At 49.0% G+C, this 25404-nt stretch overlaps 1 protein-coding gene and 2 long non-coding RNA genes across 6 annotated transcripts in view; 1 reads left to right on the top strand and 2 right to left on the bottom strand.

The window, feature by feature from the left end:
* Msra (methionine sulfoxide reductase A) overlaps nt 1-25404 on the bottom strand; it is a 306864-nt gene that overhangs the window by 55810 nt on the left and 225650 nt on the right. The gene's annotated exons all lie outside the window — the stretch shown is intronic.
* On the bottom strand, nt 9770-23519 carry LOC125616374. The gene is made up of 2 exons (XR_007347000.1): nt 11064-23519; nt 9770-10162 (listed from the first exon to the last, which is right to left on the bottom strand). It is a non-coding gene; the product is annotated as an uncharacterized LOC125616374 (long non-coding RNA).
* LOC125616373 lies at nt 23519-24902 on the top strand. Its single transcript, XR_007346999.1, has 2 exons — nt 23519-23740; nt 23861-24902. It is a non-coding gene; the product is annotated as an uncharacterized LOC125616373 (long non-coding RNA).

Consider the following 25404-nt stretch of genomic DNA (forward strand, 5'->3'; position numbering starts at 1 on the left):
TCCACCTTCAAGTCTCAGCTTTCTCTGAGCCATAGGAGGCCCAGTGAGAAAAGAGGAGACAGTGTCGCTGCCCACAGCCTAGGGCTGAAGAGATCTGCTCTCCCCAGGCCCCAGGGAGGGGACAACCACTCCAGCCCCCTGGACCTGAATGCATCCTCTTCTATGCAGAGCCAGGCAAGGAAAAAGTTAACGTTCTCAGGCTATAAGTAGTTCCTGCTGTTGCAGATAAAATTAAATGGCATGGCTATTTTGGTAGAAAATCAGGTAAAAAAATGCTGAAAAATAAACGCTCCGTCAAATGCCAGTCCTCCCCCCTTGCCATGTTCTTTTTTTATGCCCATTTGGTATTTGTTTTTAATTCTGGCTGATTGTCAATTTTAAAACCTGATGCATGGAGGGGCTTGCTATTCCGGAGGCGTTATTTTAAGATGAAACAATGTAAATTCTGACTTTGGATGGCAGATGGCTGGCAGGGCGCTGTTTGGCAAACCAACTGGTATGGTATGTTGAAAATTCAGAGCAGCAGGTACGCAGCTCAATTTGAAACTGCCACAGATGCTCGGAGGGAGCGGGGGAGGGGCACAAGCTGGTCAGGAAATTAAGAACAGTACTCTGAGCTCAGAGGGGAAAAAAGATGATAATTAGCTGAAAGTTTGCTTCTTCCAGTCTCGACATTTTTTTTTTTTTTTTTGGTTGCTTCTTAGAAAACCAGGAAGGCCCTTAGAAGTCAGCACAGGAAGAGCTAATTTTGCTTCAGAGCTGTCTGTTTGGCAAAGCTCAGACTCTGGGAGAAATTCAAAGGTGAGGCAAAAGCAGATAAAGAGAATCTCAAGTGTGCTATTCAACAGAAAGGTGCAAACAGCGGTGCTGAGGAAGGAGCCTGCCTCCCGCTGATTTTAAAGGCAGAATCTGTGAGTGATATTTGGGGGAGGAGTGACTCACATCTAGGAAGGCCTTGCATACATGAAGGTCAACACCAGTGTCACTGCATCCGGGAATCCCCACCCCAGAGCCAGGGTGGTGATGCCCACTGGGACTCCCATGGAGGGTCAGATAGGGCACACGGTGTCTGGCTGCCTGAGCATAGGGGGACTGAGCTCTGCCTCATTTATCCATCAACTAAGGCCCATTCAGAATCAATGCAGGTACTGCATACTTTAAAAAAGGGTCACTCATGCTGCAAACCTCAAGTGTCAGCCTCCTGTCAAATGCAATGTCAAAACAACTCATTAGAACGGAACTCTTAGTATTTTTTGGTGTGTGAAATTTGAATTATTTTCCATTTCCTTCAAATTCTTGCCATGGCTGGAAGGCAAGCAAGCAAGTTTTTGTTGATGGCTACACAAATTCTCTCGCTGAAAGCAGACAGGGACAGACCTGGCAAGTGACCTGGACCTGGGTGAGATTTTGAGACATACCAGTATCTCCTGAACTGCTCTTGATTGGAGGTCCCCTGACCCATTTGAAGCCTGAGGAGCTTCTTAGGCGATTCAGGAAAGCATCAGAAATCCCACTCGGGGTATTTGTGGAATAGACCACATTGGATTCAGAGCATCACGGCCTTAATGCCAGAGTAACTCAAGTGGGCGGGGACAGTCTGGTCACTCCATTGCAATCAGGTGTTTGGGCCAGAACAACAAGCTAATTAAAATTCCAGTTCATAGCATAATTGTTCATCTGGTCCTTGAGTAATAAGCAAAGGGTCTCTGGGTTTTATAAAATGATGCAAGCTCATGTGTGCCATTTCCTCAGCAGATCAGAGCAGGAGGAAGTCTGGAGAAAGTGGCCACTTCCCTTTGCTTCCTCCTTGCACACTCAATTGACTGTGAGTCCCATTTAGCAGACTGCAAGGCACAGGTCTGGGCACGGAGAACACACAGATGACCCAGATCTGGCCCCTGCCCTGAGGAAGCAGACAGTCTAAGTGCAATAATACAGTGTGACTATACACAGTCACTGCAAGATGGAGCAGGTAGGTCCTGGAGGTGTGGGGGGATGGGGACATGCTGAGCTCCTGGTTCCTCAAGACAGGGCTGTGTCCACACAGGTAAATTAGGGAAGATGGTCCCCACCCCATCTGAGCGATTCCTTCCACTCTATGTAGGCCCTATGGGTCATGGGGGAACAGTGTCTTTTGGCTTCCCTTCATCTGCCCAGAGCAGAGCACCAGATATGGCCACAGTCCCTGGCAGGTTTCCCAAGACCTGGGTCAAAGGCTTGAGGAGGGCCAGGTCAAGACAGCTCCCTGGTAGGAAAGGATCAAACTTCTGTACTTCAGATTCAGCCAAGTCAGAAGACAAATGAGTCCGAGGAAGAGGATAAGAGCGATAGGAGAATGGTTGTTTCTGGGGAAATGTTTTGCTGATTTTATCCCCAGCTGCCCTGCATGAACCACCAGTGGAAGAGGCTGGCGAGGGTCCCCAGGCAGGCTGCTTGTGAGTGCTCTTCATACCAAATGGATCAGAAACATTTTTCTCTGAGATGCTGCAAAAACAGCATGTCCTTCTGTTGTTTCAGAAGTGACATTTAAGCAGCCATGGAGCCCTGTGTATCTGAGAGAGAGGGCAGTGGCGGGAACAGGAAGACACAAGAGTTGGGGTTTGTGGGGGAGGGAGCAGTGGTAGGAATGACAAGGAAGGGACAGAGGCCAGGAGGGGAATCAGGACCAGTGAGCACGAACTGCATCTCCCAGTCCCTCCAGCAACATTTTGCACAAGGACCCCCACCTGAGACCATGCTCTTCTTGGGGGGCAGGGAGTGGGGAGAAGAGCCTCTTTGTGGTCCTGGACTCTAAGGGGACTTCTTGACCAGAACCATGTCTATGGACAGAGCCAGGCACATACAGGAAGAGAAAGCAGTTGCACCAAGACAAACCCAGACCTGGAATGCAGCAGAAATGTCTCAGAGACATCTCAGGCATTTTGCCATCCACACTGGTAACGACTCAGGACCATGTTTTGTCTTAAGGATTTTTGCTTATGTTGTGACTGTTGAGTGGGTATTTCTGACTTTAGTGGCTGGAGATAAATTTGTTTGAGAAACGTGTCCTTGACAACGCAGAAGGAGAGGGTAAAGCTCCACCTACAGGGGCAAGTATCAAAGTGCTCCTTTTTATCAAGAGGGAGCCTCTGCATTGGTGTGAGTGCTCCCAATTAAAGGCAATTATTTTTTGAGCATCTACATTTTGCTGGCACTAAGTGTTATATATTATGTGTATAAATTTATACATGTGTATGTATATATAAAATCCTGTTGCATTGAAGCGACACAGGGATTTTTACCCCCAAATTATAGGTTAGAAAATCTGAGGCTCAGAGAGGTTAACTAAGTCTCAGATCAAGTTAGGGCAAAGCTGGAATGGGAAACCAGGTCTCTCTCACTCCCAAGTGCAGGATTCTCCCTCTACTTCTGGGGGGCAAAAGATTCAAACAAAATGCAACAGCGACAAGAGACATGCGGGAGAAGCCACATGAGTGGGAAGACGCCGCCTACCCAGCTCTGCCATGAGGACAGAAGGTGATGTACCAGTAGATGTTTTAAAACAGGTACATTACAAAAGTCAGATTCACTTAACAAAGTGGTGTTCTTAAGAGTTTCTCTAAGTTCATAGACGGCTCCCCAAGTTCAAAGCCAAGAGCCAAGTGCAAGGCTTCTGCCCATGAGCCTCAAGAAAGGTGGAAATTTCCAGAGGAGGCAGAGCGGAGTGTATGGTTGTCACAGGTGTCCCTGAGGAGAAGCTGTTATTTGTACCCAGAGTTTCCAGTCTTCAGAAATCCTGGCAAAATGCAAAGACAGGTATGTGCACCCCACACCCGGGGGTAATGGCCTCCCCCAAATGGAGATGCCAAGGGGCCGTGCCCACATCAGGAGTCTGCCCAGAGCCACAACCATGTCAGAGCAAGTCAAGAATGAAAAACTAGAGGCAGAACTTGGACCATGAGTCCCAGTCACAAGCCTCTTCAACAAAAGTTTAATAAGCAACAGAGACAGACTCCGGAACCTTCTGGCCAAGGCAGAACTAAGGCGTTATTAATATGAGTCACGACAGCCAAGGAAGTCACTGATCTTGGCTAAGTCTTCCCCAACACATCGCATTTCAAAAGCCTGTTATCTCAGGGAAGGTTGCATTAAGTGTCTCTTGTAATTATGTCTCTGAGAAACAATACTCTTCTGCTCATTAAATGTTTCAGTGGGTGGCCTGCTGCAGGCCCCGCAGGAACTTAACCCCGAGCTATGAGCCTGTGAGGACAAAGGAAGGGGCCACCTCGGAGTTGTCCAACTCTATTAGCCAGGGTGAGGCTATTTATTGGGTTGAAAACTGCTTTAATTAGGGACCTAAGCAAAGAAGCAGATAAGTTGCTGTTGTATCAAGTCCCTTAATAGACGCAGGCCCTGGGAGTCACAGGCCTGCCCAGCTGCCTCCCTGCAGACTATCAGAGTGGCAGGCTGCGAGCTCGAGCTCGAAAAGCCAATTCAACATTTGCAACTCATTATCTCCACCCACCAGGCAGCACAGAGCCACTGTCCCCATAGAGCTGGCCTCCTCCCAGGCTAGACCCCGGCCCTGTGTCCCTGCCATCTGAGTGCATTCTCTGGGGTAACAGGAAGCGTGACCAAGAGCAGACAGTTGGGCCTGTTTGTGGGCTGGAGTCCTGATCCAGAGGTAGATGGTCCACATCATTCCAGAAACACCTATGCAGTCCGTGTCACACACAGGACACTGTGTGAACTGCTGTCATAAAGTCACAACGAGCCCTGCTTCCCATCAGCTTAAAATCCGGCGGGTGGCTTCTAGGCAGATGGCAGCTAAGTAACATCTTCCCAATGCCTCACAAAAAAAGCATATAGAGAAATGAAATGCAAAACCAACAGCTCACAGACAACACTCACAACAAAAGCAGATGAACCCCTAATACCAACCAACGGACAGAGCCACCCACAGCCTCCAGGCATGTTTTACTGGAGCTGTGCTGGAGAAGGCAGGGAGAGGCAGCAGGGCTTCTGATGGACAGGGAACAAAACAGCAACCACACCCATCGGTGTTCCCAGGCCAGCACAGGGGAAATCACAGCTATAGCTGCACCAGCGCCCGTGCCAGGCAGGCCTGGGGGAAGAGGCAGGAGCCCAGTCCCAGGACTCCCCCACCCCAGAAAGGAACTGCAGACATAAAGGAAAGTGGGGGTGGCTGTGGGGCCCAGAGAAGAGGGGAGGAAGGGAACAGAAAGGGAAGCCTCAGAGGGCCGGCGGCACAGTGCTTGTGCTCCCTGGAACAGGAGGGAGCGCTGCAAGGTCAGAACAGACATGGGCCCAGTTCTCTGAAAAATTCAGGCGAAATACAGTCCCATCAAAGCCAAATTTTGCAAAAAGGCTCCCATCTGTGACCACGCTCATCTTGGGGGACTTGGTCAGGGAAGTGGGAGAAGGGGCCTCTCTGTGGTGCTGTGTATTCAGGTCAAATCCCAGACCCAGTTGTTATCCAAAAGGGGAAAAACGAAAAGAAAAAGGAGTAGAAGAGCATCCCTACAGATAATGAAGGCATGCCAAATGAATGATCACAACCGCAGCACGTGCTTTCACTCCTCCAAGAGCTGAATGCCTTAAGAAAGTGACGTGAGGCCTGAAAAAATACCACTTCAAAATGATTTTAGAAATGCAAATTAAACTACAAGAAACACAAAAGCTAATACATAAAACAAATGATTGCTTAAAGTAAAAGGAAGGTGAAAAGGATGTAAATTTTTAAAAATCAAAAAGCAATGAAGAAAAGGATAGAGAGGATGTCAGCAGAAGAGCCAAATATTGAAGATGGGCAAAGGAGAGTCAGCAATGGAGAATGAGATCAGTCTCTGAAAGACAAAACCGGGACAAGGAAGAGAGAAATAATAACATGTCCAACTCAAGACAATTTCCCTGAAAAAAAAAAAAAAAGATTTAAGATAACACAGGAAAAGCACATCACATACCTGAGACTATCAACCCAAAGCAACATCTAAGAAAGTCACTGGGCTTGACAAAGAAAAATATCCTTTGGGCATCTAGGTAAAAAGAGTGCATGACTTAGAGGGGAGAGAAAATCAGATTACCTCATGCTTTTTGGCAGCAGTGTTTTAAGCTAGAAGAAATTGGACTTTCTTATCCTTTTGACATGCAAGATACTCATGTTTATGATCCAAAAGAAAAAAAGTGTGAGCTAGGGTTTTATATCCAGTAAAATTGACTTCAAGTAGAAAGGATACAGGTGAATTGCTACCAGCATACAAGAAGTCAGAGAACATTATTTCCATGGGATGATGCCTCACAGGAAGTCTACCTGGAGATCAGCTCCAGAACAATGGAACTGGCATCAATAGAAGGACTGTAAGTACTAACTATGCAGCTACCCAGAGAACTAGGACTGAAAGGCACAGATGCAGCGGGCATTGACCTTACAATCTGATAATACAAATACAGTACAACTGTAAATATCCAGAGATGGAAGGGGATAGAAATATGAAAATATTTTGCTGCTTTCAGTAAGGGATGTAATTCTTATTTTTTATGGGATGTGATTCTTATTCTGAGTCTTTGCAAACCAGGAGTCTTGGTTGTGAAGAAAGGAGATACAAATGTAACATAAAGTTAGTTAAGTAAAATCTCAGAGTCCAAGATCTGAGACTGAAATATCTGTTTGAACTCACAAAGGTTTTGATATTGCACATACAGCACATGTGTGTATTTGTGTCCGCTGAAGAAGCTAGAAATGGTGACCAACCCCGTAGCAATAAGCAGCCTGGGTCCGTGTCCTGAAACACCGTTTTTGATGAAAACACATCGAGTTTCTTGGAGAAATAGCTGATCCAGATCTGGAGCAGGAAATAGGTAACATGAGTCCAGAGTATCCTCACATACCAGGTAACAAACAAGACACAAAACTCCTGAAATCATGATAAAAGGGCCCCTGAGCCCATGTGATGAACTTCCATCTGGCCAAAGATGGGAAAATATGAATTTCCATAAAGATGGATCAAAATCCATGAAATATGTGTAAATCTATACGCGGATAATATTATTTAAAAGATCCCAACTGGTTACATTTTAAGGATGACAGGAAATCACTGCAAATTGGTATAAACACTATGGAAAGCAGTATGGAGATTCCTCAGAAAACTGGGAATGGAACCACCATTTGACCCAGCTATCCCACTCCTCAGTTTATACCCAAAGGACTTAAAATCAGCATACTATAGTAATGCAGCCACATCAATGTTTATAGCAGCTCAATTCACAATAGCTAAATTATAGAACCAACCTAGGTGTCCTTCAATAGATGAATGGATAAAGAAAATGTGGTATACATACTCAATGGAATATTACTCAGCTTTCAAGAAGAGTGAAATTATGGCATTTGCCAGTAAGTGGATGGAGTTGGAGAATAACATGCTAAGTGAAATAAGCCAATCCAAAGACCAAAGGCCAAATGTTTTCTCTAATATGGGGATGCTAATTCACAATAAGGTTAGAGGGGAATTAGAGAAGAATAGAGAAGAATAACTTAGATTAGGTAGAGGGCAGTGAAGGGAGGAAAGGGGAGAGGATGTGGGGATAGGAAAGATAGAATGAAACAGACATTTTCACTGTATGTATCTATGTGACTGCATGACCAATATGATTTTGCAACTTGTACACTCAGAAAAATGAGAAATTATATCCCATCTATGTATGATATATTCTACTGACACATATAACTAATTAAAACAAATTTTAAAAATTAAAAAAAAAAGAATGACAGAAAATCAACTTATTCCCCTGCAAAGTAGGTATCCAGTAGCACAGCACTGAGCATTCATCCTGTCTTCCCTGTAAGAACTGAGGCTCTGGATCATCATTTGGAAAATGAATGGAAGCTTCTTTAAAAATTATCCCAGTTGAAAACCAAAATTATGGTGTTCGAACTACAACATTGTGCAGCCCACGCAGGGTGATGGATCCAGACACCGGGCATTGCGAGCTGTTCCCGTGAAAGAGGAGTAAGAACCACACACTACGTGCTTCCTGAAGAAGAGCAGAGGTTGAACCTAAGTCTGGTCAGGTCCCTGGATGCAGCCGCTGGTGTGCAGGAAAGACAAGGAGACTGGAGCTCACTGAACCACCACCTCCAGAGTCAGTGGTGGTGAGTGTCCAGACCGCTGGCGTCCACAGCCACCTCCCTTCCCAGCAGGCTCCAGCTCCCTGGACCTCTGAGGGACCTCCAGGTCAATGGCCCAGGAGTCTATGCTGCTGGAACCCTCCTGCCATGGTCACAGCACCTGGGCTCCTCTTAGCCTCCTGTGCACAGGTCATTTCTCCAAATCCCAGTTCTAGTTTTGGATGCCGGTTTTCCTGTTGCTGGAAACGCAGACCCCGGTTCCTAGGGAGCCAGGTCAGAACTTGTTACCTCAAATTCCAAGGAATCTCCAAGGTTCCATTTTGAACTCTTGTTTGAATCCCTTACATGAGCCTCAGCCGCCACAGACCCTGCCCATTACTGTGGGGCGCTTATCTGGCCTCAGCAGCTGGAATGCAGCCAGCCAGGACTTTGAAATGCTGCCTGTGTTCAAGAGCCACCCAACCGTCCACGTGCCACAGTGACTGTGCTGCACAGCCCAGGCCCCCCCACCCTTGAGAATCAAAAAACTGATGATGTGTTTTGCGATTCCCTTATCTATTAGCCATAAAGCCTGTGCCAGAGCCGTGTTCTCTCCATCCTTCCATGGCCACTGCATCTTTTCAAAGGTGCATTAATACTTGGCATGACAATGTGAGTGGCCATGAACTCTATGCAGGGAGCTCTGCTGGGCAGGGAGAGGGTGCTGGAGGACGGGGGCATCTTAGTGTTGCAGGTTGATGAAGGAGGCACAAGGAAATATTTACACAAGTAAATATATGTAGGGATGACAATAAAGAGTTGTCATAGAGCCAGTTGATGCCACATCAAGGAAAGCACATGATGCTATCCACACACACACACGTCATAAACCATCAACATCTGCCCACCTAGATGTGCAGTTGTTCTTCTTCTGGAAGCTTATTCTAGGGACTAGGATGGATCATGAAGAGTCCATTACAAATACGCTCTCATAGTGTGTTCATGAGTGGGAAATGTGAACAATAAAGACCTGGCTCACTAATTATGGTATATCCATTCAATGGGCACCACAGAGTGATAAAGATAACATGGTAAGATGGAGGCCAGAATTGGACAGACAGACAGTATAGATAGGTAAATCAGTCAGGTCAGATGAGTCAGGCCAATTTTGAGTGAGTCCCAGCTAGCTAGAGACTGTCCCCTGAGAGATTGAAATGTTAATTCCTCAGAGTCCTTCCTCCACCCTTATCAAGAACCTGCCCTGCTCCTACCTATTGCTAAGGTCACCTGTCCCAGGATTTCCCCTCCCTGCAGGGAGCTATAAGGTTGTTAATTAATGAGTCCTGAGCCCACCATCCTGCCCTTCCCCTTCAGCCCACTGTCTCCCACCTTTGGCCACCCCACCAAGCATTCCTGGGCCTCGTCAGGTACGCAGGAAGGACAGAGATAAGGGGGAGAGGGCAGGAGAACAAAGGAAGCCTAGGACACATAAAAGGGGCAGAACACCTCGCTTCTTGGGATCAGGTACCAGCTATGGCCCCCTTCTCCCTCCCGGGGAAATTCTATGTCACCCCTTTTTAAATAAACCCTGCTTCATATGCTTGCTTTGGAGTCCTTCTCTAATGTTCAAACTTCAACATTTGAGGGAGCAGAACTCGTCACCGATAACAGGCGGTATCAAAATGACATTTAATGGTATGAAAATACATTTACCAAATATTGATCACTGAAAAGGTAGGTTACAAAACAAGGTATGTACACTGTGATTCTATTGGTTAAGGTACTTAGGTCCATAGAGACAGAAACAGAAGTATACATGCCAAAGTGTTTAAATAAATACTCATGGCACTTTTTACTCTCTCCTGTTTGCTTACCTATATTTTCCTCAATAAACACACATTAATTGCACAATCAAAACCATAACAAAATTCTGTTTCTCCATGAAACTCCTTAAGGACTCATCTGATCTTCCCACTCTTCCTTCCTGCTCCGTCCTTGCTCCTGCGGGGTTGGTATGTGCCACTCATCAGATCTTGCAATTGATGCAGATTCTACCAACTGAGAGATAAAGTCCAACAAAAAGACATCAGAATTCAGTTTATGGCTTCACAGGACATCAGAGAGCTCAGTTCTCTCATACTGGAGGATGAGTTTCCCAGAGTACAAGAAAATCTTTATTCAGGGCGTTAAAGTAAAAAACAATATGATACATTGAAACTCTAGTGCTAACTCTTCAGGTACACAAAACAAAATAAAGAGCTGTGAGCTTCTCGTATTACAAACACTGCCACCAAGGACAGTGGCTGGGGCTGGCCCACAGCAGCGCAGGTGCTGAGCGACATGAACTTTCAAAAATCAACACACGGACAAAAGGGAGCGCATGTGAGCTGTCTTCCCAGTGCTTGGGCAGATCTTCATGCACACTGGTCACCCTGCCTTCCTTTCCTAAGAATGAAAGTGTTTGGATCTTAAAATCCTTTGTTTCCTCTTTTTCTTCATGCTTAGTGAAATACAAAATTTCCTACAACATAAGACATAGAAAAATAGCTGTTTATTTATTTATGTTTACTATTGTCCTGAGTGGGGTTTCAAAGGATTTTCCCAGTGGAACCCAGTCATCTTAGAACACACAAGGTTGGGCCCTGGGCAGTGAGCAGGTGGGGAGACTGAGCCAGAGAGTCATGATTCTCATTTTCCCTCCATCTGCAGCCCCCGATGGCATCTCCTTCCCGTGGCCGCCCAGGAAAGCACATCAAATCAAAGAAAAGTCAGCAGGGCTGACCAGGGATGCAAAAACACAGGGACAAGTCTCCAGTTTCAAATTCAGGAACCACAGCTTCTCTGCTGGAAGAGTCTCCCGGCAGCCCACTCCTTCAGAGCGTCCTTCTCCTGCACCAACCTCTGCAGGACGGGAAGGCCTGGGACACCATAAGGTGTCAGCAGAGCACAGCTTACTTACTCATATGTGGTGAGAGGGCCAAATGGAACGCTAGCCGGGGCTGGGGCTTCTCCTGGGTTTTCCTGAGGTGCCCCGTGGGCGCCCACTACCTGGAGCGGGCCTTTGCTTCCATAAGTGGGTCTCACCGAGCCTTGGGCACCGTGCATGGCTGGCTCTGGCCTATGGTTACAGGAAAACATTCAGAAAGGGCCTTTGTGCTCTCTCCTCCCTCTGCCCTCACGGAGATGACGCGGGGCACATGAGTTCTCCGGAAGCACACTCCAAAGACGGTGGAGCTGGGCAACGGCGAGACGGCGCTGTGCTCCGCCAGCTGAGCAGAGGAAGGCTCTGATGCACTGCAAGGAGCCCTGATTTTTAAAAATAAAAGAAAAAGATAGCTGAGGCCTCTTTCTCCCTCTGGTTGTTGTTGACTCTCCAAAACACTGGGTCTGGCGCGCTTTCTGATCCCTGGAGTTTGATGCACGTTTGATTCACAGACTGCGGCGTGTCTGCACCAGATGGCCTCAAGTTAATGAACACAAACTCATCACTTTTGCTCACCAGGGAAATGTGCAGCTCAATCTGATTTGTACTCTACAACTAAAAATATTTGAGTATTTTTAGGGAGCATTTTACTGAGACAAAATGGCACTTCAGGAAAGCATTCAAAGAACAGAGACTAACCAGCAAATTGCAACTGCAATCTTCTACACATTGATAAGTCAGCTCCTTAGATCACTCTTGCACCAAAACTAAAGTAATCTGCTGTAAGCCATCCAGCCACATGGCCCATCCTGTCCTCCCCTCCTGTCTCCACCCCACTGCCCTGCCCTGTGCTGAACCCGTAGTCCCAAGGCACATGAGGAACCCATTCCAAGCACTAGATTTGCTCACTCACATACCAACAAACACGCTTTCCCAGGGAGTTCACGGACACACACATGCATGATCTTTTATATAATCTTTTAATGTCTTTCTAGCTGTATGATTTTACACCTAACAACAATTTAAAGATTCAGGACCAATTTACTAAATGAACTCGGCAAGAGCTCCACCTTGTCCAACTGTGGGAGAACTTTGTTGGGATGTGTGCTTTCTGGGTCATGGGCATCAGCTCACAAAAGAGGAGAAGCCTAGTGAGGAATCAGGAAATGGGGAGCTTTTCACACATCCCTGTCTCCCCTCCTCCAAACACCCACACTTTCTGCTGCTTTATTTAAATGTCCTCGCCCCTGGGCTCAGGAACATGGAAGTCATACATAGCTCAGCCCTCAGTTCGCTCTCAACAACCCTACAATCAGAGTTCTCTTCCATTAAAGGTTACTGTGGAGAACCAGGGTCCAGAGAAAGTTCCAGGTAACCTTGGACCCCAGGCCTCTGCTTGCAGCTTGTTAGAAATACCGCCCCAGGCCCACGCCAGCCCTACGGGATGCAAATCTGCACTGCAACAGGATGCTCAGGTGACTCGGGTGCTCAGGGTGTGCTGTGAGGTCGACAGGGTCTGCCCCAGTCATCGCCCCTGTGCGACGGTCTTTGACTCTGGATCGCCAGTGTTCTCACGGGAGGCCTCACCTGAACGGGGGAGTTCTGTAATCAACCTCCCCCTACAGAGACCTCAGAAGTACCAGGTCTTCTCAGAAATCTTTATCTTTTTATAGTGATCATCTATGCAGATGAACGTCACCTTGAGGAGGAAAACACATCCCATTAGTGACATGATGTTCTTTGGTAAACAGAGCACAAGAGGGGTGGTGTGACTGTTTCTGTGGACGTGGGGTGTCACTAGAAGAAACAGCCTCCATGTGAAGTGCCTCTGGGTGCCTTGGGTGGACTTCCGGCCCTCCCCAACTTAAATGCTTCTCCTCCCAGCACTTCAAAAGCAGTCACAGATAATTAACAGGAAAGGATGGTGTTGCATGGTGGTTAAAAGACACAGTCTACCACCCTAAAGGATGCCACATCCCATAAGGGACGGATGACCTCTGGCTGCTCTGGAGCCCCCACAAGCCCTTCTGGCCAGGCTGACTGTGCAAGTTACTGCGGTGGCCTGCAGGGCTCCTAGCGACGGGCAGAGGGAGCACTCCAGGCTGTGGAGGGGGAGGGGGAGGCAAAGAGGCAGAGAACCTTGGGGGCAGGCTGGCTGGGGTCTTGGGCCATTTGGCACTGCAGCCATCAAGCACTAGGGCTCTGGCCCTGGTGACAAGCCACTCTGCTGTGCCAGAGACAGTGAGTGGGCTTGGTGCAAGCCCACTCAGCCTGCAGGACAGCAGACCTGCTCTGCAAATTTGAGGGCCACTTTCTGGTTCTTGTTCAAACGTGTCTAGTGATAAGTGAGTTCTAACTCAGTGGAACACTATGGGACTCTGGATTCACTGAACTCAGAAATTCATGCCAACAATAGGTGCACAGGATGCCAGAGCAGGAAGGGCTTTGGGTGACCTTCTCATGCAAGGATTTCAGGTCTAAGTGCCTTCAGCAGCCAGCAAGGACAGCGGATGGGGAAGTGAGCAGGGTGGAGACTGCACTGTTACCACGGAAGTCCCCGAAGGCCTGAGAGTGCAGGTAGGAAGCGGAAAGCCCAAGGAGGTGGGCGAGATCAGGGGCCGGGGCCAGCTGCAACGAGGTCCCTATCGAAGGGCAGTGATGTTTAAACTTGGAAAAAGTAGATTCCAGACCCCATTCTACTCATAGGTCACTGGTTTGTGACTCATGATCTTAACAGGAAAAGGGAAAGTACCCCAATGGCCCGGCTAGTTACAGAAACGCCCGAAACCCAGCCCAGGCCCCAGCTCTCGGGGCCCAGCCAGCTCCTTAAATTCCAAAGCTTCTGTGAAGGCAGATTGAGCCTGCACCTCATCAGCTGGGTAACACAAGTCTGTGAGTGAGGCCCGGTGAGAAGGCCCCTAGGAACCCTTGGGCTCTGACATTCTAGCAGCCAGGCACCTCCTGTCAAGAGCTCAAGAGTGACCTGCCACAGATGTCAAGGACGGTGGGTGGCAGGGTCGAATATTAAGTACTACCTAATGGTGTGAAGAAGATGGAAGCTTACCAACTATAGTCATGAGGGTGGACTCTTTGGGAAGTATTAGATTAGATCAGGTCATTAGGTAGGGCTTCCATGGTTGAATCCTGGAAAAAGGAAAGTACCCCAATGGTACACGGATACACACATACGCCACCATAATGTGATGGATCCAAGGGCCCATACCAGAGCCTGCACAATGCTGTTTAGAATTCCAGCCTCCAAAACCAAAGACAAAATTAATCTCTTTTCTTTATAAATTATCTTGTCTCAGGTATTTTGCTATAGCAATGAAAAATGGAGTAAGACAGTGGGGCTAGAAGGCCTAAAAGGGCAACAATGGGAAGAGAGCTGTTCTCTTGGAGCTAAGCAGAGTCTCAACAGCCCACTAGTTCAACTTCGTTAAATTACCATTTCTAGCCTTCTGATAAGTATCAGGCCCTCTGCTGGTCACAGGATGGAGGGAGATCTCAAAGCAACCTAGGCAGGGTCCTCCTTATCTCAGGAATTACCAAAGGGAGGCACACAGAGGAGCACAGAGACCTGCACTCAAGGTACATCAGGAGGTCGTGGCGTGTGTTAAGAATTACAGGACCCTCTGTGGCTGCAGGGGAGAAAGCAACCCCAGGGGAGTCGAGCTCTAATTCCATCCTGAGGAATGGGAGGAAGGGGAAAGGCACACTAGGCAGAGGGAGTCAGGGCAAGAAGGCAGGCAGAGAAGCCAGAGGAGGAGAGTGTAGCAGAGCAGGGCGGCAGGTCGCCACCCGAGAGGGCAAAGGTGAGTCTGCGGCAGTGGGAATGCCAACGCCACCAAAAACAGTTCCTGAATATAACCTGCAGCCATTTTAACAACAGTGCACTCTGTTTTATTTGTAACTGCTTTGATTTTTGGTCATCGTGTATGATCTGCTTTATCTGATCACGGTTTAAAATGCTGTGATTACGCAGATGTGGCCGGTGTCCTCCATGCTCACCTCCCAGGCTGGGGCTCCCTGGCATTCTCTGAATGCTCTGTCTTCATCGGGTAATGGCAATCCAGGGACCAAGATACCAAGCATACAGCACGAGGCACAGGCAGCCACTTCTTTGTCACTAGGCTGGTCTCCGAGGTGGTCCCACATGCCCACCACTTCGTCCTCAGCATGCCCTCTCCCCAGATCCAGCCGCCTGTTGGCCCCAATTCTGCCACCCTGTCCCTCTTTCCAGCATGACATATCACTGCAGAATATTAATGAGTCATGAAGTAAACAATTTAGGTCCCTTCGTATTGCGAACTGAGCTTCTAATGAAAAAAGCCAGTTTTCTCTGGATGCAAGTTGGGAAATAGGCATTCGACCATGCTGCCGGCACAGGCCCAGAAAGAGGATCTCCTAGAGAAGGGACCAAGTCCTTATTCAAACACAAAGCAGTTTACCGGAACCTCAGAAGGGGGGCTAAGTAAATACTGAGGGTCCTGAAGTCTTATTCAGCTCCCCTCTAGAGGACCTCACGATTCACAAGCAAACTTAATAAACAAGCTGCAACTGCAGGTCGGAAGCAGTCACTCTCAAATCCATTCAAGTATGAGCCCACTTGATGTGAGGGCTCTTCCAGATGCTCAGGGCAGCGGCACCAACCATCCTTTCTCTCGATGCATGTTTAGCACGTACCTGGCGGTGAGCTCAGCTCAGCAACAGGGACACTGTCTGCACAGAGGACGCAGCACAGAGCATCCGTGTGACTGTCATGGGGAGAGACGGCAGTGTTAGGGGATTCGCTCAGCCTGGAGTGTGGTCAAGACAGCAGAGGCGAGGGAAGGGACAGGCCTGGCCTAGAAGCAATCATGGGACCCACTGGACTGGGGAGCCAGGGGCATGTCAAGGAGCAGGGAGCACTGTGAACGGCGGTTTCAGAGAGCATATGTCCAGCACCATGTAGCTAGAGGCCATGGAGGGCTTCTACAGAGACCCGGGATCCTGGAAAGGGGATCCTGGAAAGGTGTGGAAGATGGACCAGAGAGAGGCTGGAGCCCAGTGACCAGGCAAGAGGCTGAGGCCAGAACAAGGGTGGAGGGACACCCACTGGGGACCTAGAAGGGACAAGAGAGGGGATCTGGGACTTCAGAGAATGAAGACATCATGAGGAAGAGGAATAGGCTGTGGAGAAAGGTGAAAACTTGGGCTGGAGATGTAATTTATATATCATTGTTGATAGACCTATATTGATTTACTATTCACAGGTGGTGCTGAGAATCGAACCCAGGGCCTCACACACATGCCAGGCAAGCGCTCTGCCACTGAGCCACGACCCCAGCCCAGGAGACGTTAATTTTGAGATGCAGATTTGTTTGACTAACTCTAAGCTGACCAGATGTCCTGAGGTCTGGGGACAGCAATGGGTGAGCAGAAGCCTGCCCTCAGGACGCTATGGGACTGAAGAGGGAAGGAGCTAGGACAAGCCCTGGGGACAGGCACTTTGAGAAGGTGACGGATCGACGAGAGCACGTGGGGGACGCCGAGGCAGCGTTGCAGGGTCTGGACAGGGGGTCTGCGAGGACAGGGGGTCTGCGAGGACAGGGGGTCTGCGAGGACAAGGAGTGACGGAAGATCAGCTTCTCGGGGTCCAGGGACTTGGGAGGCTGCAGACACCCGATGCAACAGCTTGCGTGAAAACAGAAGTCTGACCCACAACCTGTGGCCACCAGGCAGGAGGCCACCCTAGTACCACTGGTGGCCAGCAGGGAAGCCCAGCAAGCCCGGTAGCCATCAGCCCACGGTCAGGAATTAAACCGAGAGCGCCCCTCGTTCTGCTTCTACCCCAGCTCCTCACTTAGTCCAACCAAAGAAAGCCACGTCTGCCCCTAACTGTTGAAGGCTTGGTCCCCAGGGTGGTGCTGCTGGGAGGTGATGGTGACTGCAGGAGACCGGGGAGTGGAGGAAGCGGTGCAGTGTGGGGGCTGCCTTTGAAGGGTTTATTTTGTCCAGGGCCCCTTTATTCTCTCTTCGCTTCCCAGCCTCATGAAGCGAGTAGCTTTGTTCCACCAGGCACTTCCCATTATGACAGGATGCCTGGCCAGAGGGCCAAAGCAATGGAGCCAAGGCCACAGACTGGTACCTCCGGCATCATGAGCCAAAATAAAATTTTCCAACTTTAAGCTGATTTTCCTCAGGTATTTTGTCACAGCAAAGACAAGTCAACACAAAATATATCTACAAGAATTCTACATAAATAGGGTTGGTAATAACATGCTGTGATGCATAGAACTTAGTGCTTTCAGGAGCTTCCAATCCTATCTGATTTCCATGTTGAGTGGGAGATGGAAATGGGCGTGTGTGTGCGCGTGTGGGCGGGCGAGTGGGCCTTGGATGACTCGGTCTAAGACCTTGCCTTTCCTCACAGGATGATGGAGCCCGAAAGCACACGCTCACTCAGAGACAGATCTGGAATAGAAAACACATCTCTTGACTCCCAGGCTCCCCCGCACCGCCCCCTCCCCAAGCATTCTTAACAACGAATCCCATGTAGCTGGCAAGAAAACTGAGGCCAAGTCGGGGAGACTGTTACACTAACAGCCTCCATGAGCTGTGCCTCCTGGTCTCACTGCACAGTCCCCTCCCTGATGACTGTGGGCCTGACGGGGTGACCTGCATTAGCCAGCGGAAGCCGAGGTGTGATGAGCCCCGCAGCCCTGGCCCAGCTGCCACCACCCCGGAGCCAGCCAGCCCCTGGTGGACCTCCCAGAGGAAGGGCTGGGAGAAGGGAGAGGCCTGGGCCCGCCTCCAGAGGTAGTCACGTGAGCAGCTCAGGGTAAAAGGGAACACTCCAGCCAAACCGGGCAAGCAGGAGAAGTGGTCATTTTAAGCCACAGTGTTTGTAAGGCAAAGAAACGAGTCTATGACCGCCGTTCCTGGGCCCTCACAGGCCTGAGGCCTTCAGTCTCCACCACACACTGGAGGAGACCCTCACAGTGAACTGAGTCATCCCTGCCTGACATGAAAACCTGAGCTCAAGTTCTAGAATCTCTCAAAATCACGGCAGTTAGCACGTGCATCCCTAAGAATTGTCACCCATGCAACCCACCCCCACCCTCGAGGCCACTGGACAGGGCTGGCGTGCCTGCCTGAGGGTGGAGGCAGCCAACCCCACTTTGTGGACCAGCTGCAGAGGCGGGCAGCTGCTGGGTGCTGCACAGCTGGGTGAAGGAGGCCCCTGCCTCCATCACACAGTCCTGAGTGGGAGGCACAGGGCAGCCCAGGTGCTTTCACCACGGCGTCTTTCGGGATGTGCACTCTACCTCCTTGGCAAGAGGGAGAAGCTCCCATCCTGGGGCTTGGAGACAGGAGCACATGTCAACTCTAGGCAAGGTGCTGCTATTTAGGACTACAGAGCATTCTGCCTTCAAAGTGATCTTTAGGTAAACAAGAGCCACAAGCAGTATCTCCCAGAGAGACACTCAGCAAGACAGAGGATGAATCAGTTTATTCATTCATTATTGATACCCACATATGTCTGAACAGGATCTGAGATGGCTGGGCCCATAGAGCGCACATTATCTCATCTGGCTGGATACACAGACTATAGTTATTTATAGGACATCATTTTAAAAATCTCTGCCTTTTGTTGTTATTTGCTTATAACATCTTCAAATTCAAGTATACTATTTTAACAATACTAACAATTTTACAACAGAAATCTGTTGGCTTGCATGTGAGGACCAAGGAGACCCCCCAAGGAATAAAGTGCTATATTTACATTTTAAAGTATGGAGAAGTGGGTCACCTACCTTCACTGAGCTCTCCCATGAACTGATTAGTAGACAATTAAAGAGTGGTTTGGGAATGCAATTTGAAAATGGTTGGTGCTACAGACACATATCTTCCACTTTGGGGAAAAGAGGAAAAACATATGCTAGAAACTAATTTTAATCATCATAAATCAGACTTCAGTTTATTCGACTGTAATAATACCATTCGCTGGCTCATTACAGGGTTTCGTACCACCTTGAAAACACTGCTCGGTCCTACATGACACCCAGCATGGATTGTTGGGTCTGACATGTAACTAATTAGACCCATGTTAGCTCTGCCTTCAGCCTGTTGGGAAGACAGACAGAGGCATTCACCATGAATCCTGGAATCCCCTCACACTGCAGCGCTGTGGAGCCAACAGGAAGGTTTTTGGATAGAGAGCAGTTGAGACCATAAGATGGGTAAGAACTGGTGGCACTTTCTAGGACTAGTGATTGCTGCAATATTATGAATGTAGCTCTCCACAAGTTAGCTGAGAAGTTAAGGCAGGAGTGCGTGTGAGTGCGCGCATGTGTCTGGATGTAAGTGAGAGATACTTATGTAAGATGCCAGGCCATTTACATGAACTATCTCATTTGCTTTTCTCAGCAAGCCTATGAGGCAGATATTTGTTTATTCTGCATTTTATAGATGAGGAAGCTGAGGCCACAGAAGTTAAAAGACTTGCCCACACTCACACAGTTGCAGAGCTGGGATTGGGACCAAGCTACCTCTGAATGAGGCCTGGGCCCTAAGCCACTAAGCTGATGGGCATAAGCCCAGTGGGCTGACGCTGCAGGGTATAAATGCACCTGAGCACCCAGGCTGTGGGAGCTTGGTGATGTCACTTCATTCTTGGGGGCTCAGGTTCCTCATCTGTAAAAGTAGAGAACTGGGTGGGGCTCAGATCCTTCTCTACAGCCCTTCTTGGTGGGTGACTCAACGATTCAGCTTGACTCCTGTGTTCCACAGAGAAACAGCACAGTAGGATGGGACCTGTGTTCTAGAGATCAGTGTGCCTCAAGGACCCCAGATCTTTCCTAGCTCCTCAATATCAGTACTGAGATATATTTCCTTTTTTCACTGTTATTCTGAGTGTAGGCGGAATTTTCCGGAAGCTACGTGAGTGAGCTGATGTCATCATTCTGATGGTTAGCAGAATGTGTGCTTAGGTTTTAGAAATTTCCCAGTATTAATTTGCAATAGGGCAAATATCAAACAAAAGTTCCTTGGGGATCCTTGATAATTTTTAAAGATTTTCAAGAGGTGTTGAGGCTGAAAAGCCTGAGAATCACTGCTCAAGTTCATGCCTGGAAGACACACAGAAGCAGAAGAGCCACCCTCTCCATGCTGGAGGCCAGAGGGCGAGAGGAGAAAGCCTCATGCTTGCAGTTTGCTTTTGCATAGCTGAAGAGCAGCCGGGCATTTTAACATGCACCAGGAGGTAGCTCTTCCCCAAAACTGTGAACCAGGGCTCAGAGTACCCTACACGGGTACAGCCTACACCAGGGGAGATTCTGATTCTGTAGGTCTGGGTGGGGCTCTGGAATCTTCAGAACACTGCAGAGTGGACTTGCTGCTTGGCCTCCGTGGGAAGACCACCCCACCTGTGGGGGAGTTCACACTAACCCTATGGATCACCTTTCTTTAGAAAACAACAGACCTTAAGGCAGGAACAGGGTGGACATGGAATCCAACTGCCTTATGCTGCTTATGCAGGCTTTTAAAAAACAGACCCCAAGCAAAGGGGGTTTGAATCAGACCTAGGTCATAAGTGATGGCAATTCTTGACACCAACTCAGTTCAGAGACGAGCTGTCTTTTGCAGCAGAGTCACAGAAAAGGGCCAGTCTCCACATCTGAGGAAGGGACTGTAAGAAGAGAGTTTCATAAACTCAAGTTCAAACACTGTCCCCCAGTGAGTGTCCTTGTGTTTGTTATGGTTTCAATCTTAAGCTAAGGGGCTGGAGAAGCAGGGTCCCCTCGGCGATGGTCAGTGATGAAGAAAAGTTCAACTGCATTTTCTTCTATGGGCCCCCTTCAACCAATTGCTGTAAGTCACCCCAGTTCATCCGAACATAGTAACGACCCCAGTGAATAGAAAAATGGAAAGAAAACAGCGTGGGCTCTTTCTTCAGTTGGGAAAAGCGGTTCCGCAAGGACGGGGACTTGCCTCTCCTGTGCTCCCACAACAGCATCCTGCTCAAGTCTTGCCCTGGGGAGCATTTTCTAGATTATAGTCCTCTGCACCACAGTAATCTCCCTTGATCCTCTCAACAGCCCACAGTGGACAGCAGGGCCAGGGTTACTAGCACGATTTGGTGGATTAGGAAATTAGGAAAAACTGGTACAAGTCATGGAAGCACCACCAAAGTCCACGGAGGGTGTTAGAGGTTTTTCCAGCTAGCAGACGGCACTCAGGCTGCTGCTCAGTGTTTCCTCAGTCCCTCCAAACTGCTCATGTGCTCACCAGACCACAATTATTCTTGACCACTTTCTGCTTTCTGTGGCCATTTCCCTCTCCTGCTACATCTCCAGGATCCTTTTCCACCAGGTGCACACAATGGCTCTCATTTCCTTTCTTAGTCCTGCCTGGTCGCTCACACACCCCTTTGCCTGTTTCTCCTACAGAAGGTGCTCTTTTCTCCGGCTGCTCTTGGGGTGACCCTTGGACTCATGTCTCTTATCTCTTATCAACCTCCCTCACCCCTGATGGGCTGGGTCACCTCAGTTAGCTCTCTACTTCAAGTCTTATTAGCTTGCATTGGAAACATGAAGCCTTGCTGTCATAACAAAGAACGTGCATTTTGTGAGGACCACTTTACAAGGTGATTTAGCAGAGAGAAGGGCACCTTGCTGCATACTAATGATGCTTTAATAACATGCTCCTGAAGATGGCTGTGCCCAGGTGGATTGAGTAGAGGCTGAAGGGAGCCTCAGCATGGCTGGGGGGCCGAGGAGGAGGGCAGGGAGTGTGAGGCTCCAGGTAGAAAATCACAAACCAGAGACTGTCAAGGAAAACTTAACCATATTCGATATCATAACCAGAAAAAATTAACCACCTTCCAGAAGCAGGAAGAGCACGGATTAACCTATAGAGACTAATGCTGCTCTCTGGCTGAATATCAGACAGTCCCTTGGAGCATCTTGAATGTGACTAGGCTGCTGGAGCTGCTGCCTTGCTGTGGCAGTGACCCATTTTGACAGCTCACCACCTCACAAAAGGCATAGAAGTTCACCTTTGAGCACAGGTGAGTTGAACTGTGAATCCTGTACCAACACAGCATGGACAGACTGGTCTTAATTTTGGTGTTCTTTATTCTCTTGACTATACTTGTGAAATGGTGGCCCATGTCTGACTAGCCTGCCACCAGAGAAAGGAAGCAATTTATAGGAACAAGATTTCTCAGCCTGTCTTTGGAAAGATATTAATTCCCAGTTTATTCCAGATATATTTGCAGCATCCCTGAATCCTAAATGATAAACCAACTGGCCCTGCCTAGAAATTCACTGATTTAAGTAAATATGCACGCGAGCACGCACACACACACACATACACACAAACACTCGCATGTGCGCTAAAGATAACCTGTGCATCTCACTTATAAACAGACACAGACTTGTAATTTATTACATAAAGTGCAATTCTGGGACCTATGACAAGACATTACACAAGGTAACAAAAGGCTGTGCCCAGTATGGGCTGCCCACTTAAAGAAGAACACACGTCTCCACCTGGTCCAGTGCCAGCTCCCACCTCTCTCATTCCACTCGTTTACCTTGGGCATTATTGAGTTTTGTCTGAAACACAACAGGCAAAGCAACCATGTGGCAATTTTCACTGATGACTTTGTAAGGAAGCCAGACAGGAATGGACATTTTTAAAAGTGTGTGTGTGTGTGTGTGTCTTTTCCTATCACAAGTGCTTAGGTGTTTAACCCTATGAATTACCAAAACCACCCAGAACCTTTGGTGTGAATATGTGTAAAAATAATACATAAGTGTTTTATTCAACCAACTCCTTGGCACAGTGATCCCCCAAACTAGGTCTGTCTTCTTCATACTTCTTTCCTACAAAATTTTGCTGTACTGTAAAGTTTCTGGATTTATATATGTGTTTCTGTCACAAACATTCCTAACCCATCAACCCTGAATGTGACAGATTAAGCACTAATGAAACATTTCTCAAAGATGTAAAACAGACAAGATAAGAATGAGGCAAGCTGGAGCCCGTGCCCAGCAGCAAGGCCCTGGATTCCATCCTCAGCACTGCAAGGTGTGAGGAGAGAAGGGATGTGGGAATTAACTTATCCAATGTCACTGCCAGGGTGTGACTTGTCTGGGTGAAATCTACTTGGCCATGTGAGGGAATGGCGTGAGCAGGCATTCTCTCCTGGAAGCAGAGAACTCAGTCTGTACCAGTATCCCAGGCTCATCCATTTGCAAATTGGGTGACCTTGGGAATTGGCAGCCCAGGCTCACTGTGAAGAACAGATAAGAAAATGTTTGTGAATTTCTTTCTCCACCCCCAACTGTGCTGACCTGTGCTCAGTGTCTTAGTTTGGGGTGGGGGTGGGGGGTCGGTCACAGCCAGCCCTGGATTGGTGCTGGCTCTGGGGAGTGAGGACACTGGGTGGAGCTGGTGCAATAGGTCCCCGACACTCAACACTCCTCAGTGAGGGCCTCGAATCCCCAGGAGGAGGGATGAGGGGGACAGCTGCAGTTCCCCATTGAGGCTTTCTCATAACCGTCTGGCCAGATACAAGATCAGGAACGGGGCTCCGGCTGGCCTGGCCAAGGGGGTCAGGGGAGAGTAACCGCAGCTTCGAGGCCAGAACGGTAATTCAACTGCCTGGGTCAATTCGGAGGTGAGGCCAGGAGGAAAACGACTTTCAAAGCAATCAGGTTCAGGTGTGGATTTCGCCCTGGAATTGTGTCCTCTTTGCGTTTAGAGTGACAGGGTAAGGTAGTGGGCAAGGTAAATTCCATTTGGAGCTGGCTCAACTCAGGCCCGCCCTCTCACCCTTCCAGGGCTGCGAGTAGAAAGGGTCATTCTGCCGAATTTCAAACCCAAACTCCACAAAAGCAGCCCGAGCCCGGAGGAGTTCAAGGTGAAGGAGAAGGCTGCCCACTTTGCCTGGCGCGCTCTGCTTTGTCCTTCACACGCTACGCACTTGAGGGAGAAGCTAATGACATTGACCTCGGCCCATCCGCCGTCCCGGGCGCGCACAGCGGCCGGGGGGACGCTGCCCCGCGGGCACCCGCGGCGCCGCGCCGCGTGACCGTGGCCGGGCGCAGCTGACCGCACCGGGAGGGCGGGCGCTGGACGCGCGACCCCAGCACTGCGGGCCTTTCTTCCTCCTCGCTCGCAGCCAATGGGCGGGCTCGCTCCGCCGGCTGCCATGGCAACGAGAAGACGGCTCGGCAGTGCCCAGAACAGATGTCACATGGGCCGCGATGAATGCGGTGGGGGTGGGGAGCGCGGTGGGGGCGCGGGGAGGGGCGGCGCCTTCGGAGTTAAATGGTCCCACCAGAGGGAGTGGGTCCTAGTTTGAAGTAAGTGCGGAGCGCTAACATCTATTTTCTTTCTCTGCCTGTCTTTTAAGCTCTAAACACACATGCACAAACACAAATGTCCTTTCATCTCCGCTCCCGAGGTGCTGGAGGCTCGCGGCTTTCGTGGGAACATGAAAGCTCTGATCTCTCCAAGCCTTAAATGAACATCGCCTCCGCGGCCAGGCGCGAGCAGGCGTTCTGCGGCCATTTAGGAGCCGGCCGGGAAGCTGTGTTGGGTGAGTCGAGAAACTCAGAACCACGCGGAGCCCAGACAAACCAAGGGGAGTTTGAAAGGCAGACGCACCGCCTCTGTAGGAAACAGCAAGCCCAGTTCACGCTCTCGCCACTGAAATGAAAGGGCTCCTGCGTCCCCCTCCTCCTCTCGGTGGTTTCTCTGATCATGTCATTCCGAAGGCCATTTTATATAGACTAAACCAGGGCAAGGCTTATAAATCTACCTGCTTGAACAACAAAGGCCCTTTTGTTGTCTCTAAAATAGATCCGACCCTGGCTGAAATGCTGTGTTTGAAATGTTTTGCACTGCTTGCAGTTCTCTTTCACTGAAATTAAGGACTATATGTGCGTGTATATAAAACAAACCTCTATATTAGTTAGTAAGAGAAGAGGTGATGTTAAGGGCATGCAGCAAAACGCACTGTGGCCTTTCCCCTCCCTGCCTGCATCCTATGGGCCCGACCCCAACCTGGTTCTTTTCACCAATCCAGGAGAACCAGGGAGACAAGCCGAGGAAGGTACAGGTCCTGTCCTATTCTGGGGCATGATAGGCACCGAACGTGTGGGAGGATGGGGAATGCTGCTGATAGTTATTTTGCACTTGGGCTGAATTCATGGGACAAACATTCCCAGAGTGCCTGCTTTGTGCCAAGTACTCCATGGGGTGTTGCAAAAGATGCAAAGCAGGGAAGATTCCATTCATTGGCAAGAGGGAGAAGCAGCACAGAAACTCTCAGAATGGGTTTGATGAAGTGTCACAAGCAAAGCATGATGGGAATGCTGAG

Source organism: Marmota marmota, unplaced genomic scaffold, assembly GCF_001458135.2.
Source record: "Marmota marmota marmota unplaced genomic scaffold, marMar, whole genome shotgun sequence".
Lineage (NCBI taxonomy): Eukaryota > Metazoa > Chordata > Mammalia > Rodentia > Sciuridae > Marmota > Marmota marmota.